Source organism: Limulus polyphemus, unplaced genomic scaffold (genome assembly GCF_000517525.1).
Source record: "Limulus polyphemus unplaced genomic scaffold, Limulus_polyphemus-2.1.2 Scaffold938, whole genome shotgun sequence".
Classification (NCBI taxonomy): Eukaryota; Metazoa; Arthropoda; class Merostomata; order Xiphosura; family Limulidae; genus Limulus; species Limulus polyphemus.
The window spans coordinates 283,275-284,706 of NW_013666548.1; the positions used below are offsets into that span (position 1 = coordinate 283,275).

At 35.3% G+C, this 1,432-nt stretch overlaps 1 protein-coding gene across 1 annotated transcript in view; it reads right to left on the reverse strand.

The window, feature by feature from the left end:
- Nucleotides 1-1,432, reverse strand: part of LOC106461344 — a 13,249-nt gene that overhangs the window by 11,461 nt on the left and 356 nt on the right. The gene's annotated exons all lie outside the window — the stretch shown is intronic.

Genomic DNA, 1,432 nt, shown 5'->3' on the forward strand with positions numbered 1-1,432 from the left:
GCAAGATAACGCATGCAAGTTATCATAATTTGAATTATAAGTATACTTTGGATGGGAATAACCTTAACAGCGTTATGAAGTAAAGGGACCTTGATGTAACAGTTGATCAGTCTCTAAAGCCATCTAAGCAGAGTGTTGTTGCTAGTGGTTGGGCTAATAGGATTTTATGTTGTATCTATGGAAGTATTAAATACAAGTCTAAAACAGGTTATAATTTCATTGTACTGATCACTGGTTAGGTCACATTTGGAATATTGTGTTCAGTCTTTGCCTCCTTACCTTAGGAAAGACATTGAATTCTTGAAAAGGGTTCAGTTTGTTTGTTTTTTGAATTTCGTGCAAAGCTACACGAGGGCTATCTGAACTAACCATCCCTAATTTAGCAGTGTAAGACTAGATGGAAGGCAGCTAGTCATCACCACCTACCGCCAACTCTTAGGCTACTCTTTAACCAACGAATAGTGGGATTGACCATCACATTATAACGCCCCCATGATGAGGATTTGAACCCGCGACCCTTATATTGCGAATTGAGCACCCTAACCACCTGGCCTGGAAAGGGTTCAGAGAAAGGTTACTAGAATGGTGCCTGAGCTGGAGGGGTTGTCATACGAGGAGAGGCTGAAATCTATCAAATTGTTTTCTCTTGAAAAAAGAAGAATTAGGGAGGATCAGATTGAAGTGTTTATGATTATAAAGGGAATTGACAGTGTTGATACATCATCTTTTTTCATATCTAACAAAGAGAATAGTAGGACCAGGGGTCACAAATATAAATTTTGGTAAGGTACGAGACATCTTCTGCTGAGACAGTTTAATTTTTCTAACAGGGTGGTAGGGCTTTGAAATGGGTTGCCTTTGGATGTTACAGAGACAGTAAGTTTATGTGAGTTTAAGAAAATGCTTGATAAGAATATGAATTATAAGGGCTGGCTTTAAGATTTTTTGGTTAATTTTGTTTAGAGGATGGAACAGCCAAGATGTTCCAATAGGTCCCATATTGTCCCAAAACGTTATGTTATGATCACCCGTGAAAAGCAAAACTTAATATTTTCAATTGCATTACTAAAAATAAATTTAATAAAAAATCCAATTTCATAAGATATTCTGTTAAAAAAAAAAGATTTATGAAAACAGAAGTTGTGTTGTTACTTTAGGATAATATTGAAAGAGAAGTTATTAAATTTTCTTTTGCCACAAACGCCTTAACTTTGATTAAGATATTAAGCTGCACACCTTGGCACAAGTTAGCTCTACTAATACTACTAGTACTACCACTTCTAGAAACGCTGATAAGCGTAGCTTTCAACAAGTGAAAAACTTGCTTGTAAGTTGTAATTTCAAACTTTTACTGCTTTGCATTTGGTCTCCATCATGGTTAACATCAGATGATCGCTGCTAATTATATATATATATATATATATATATATAT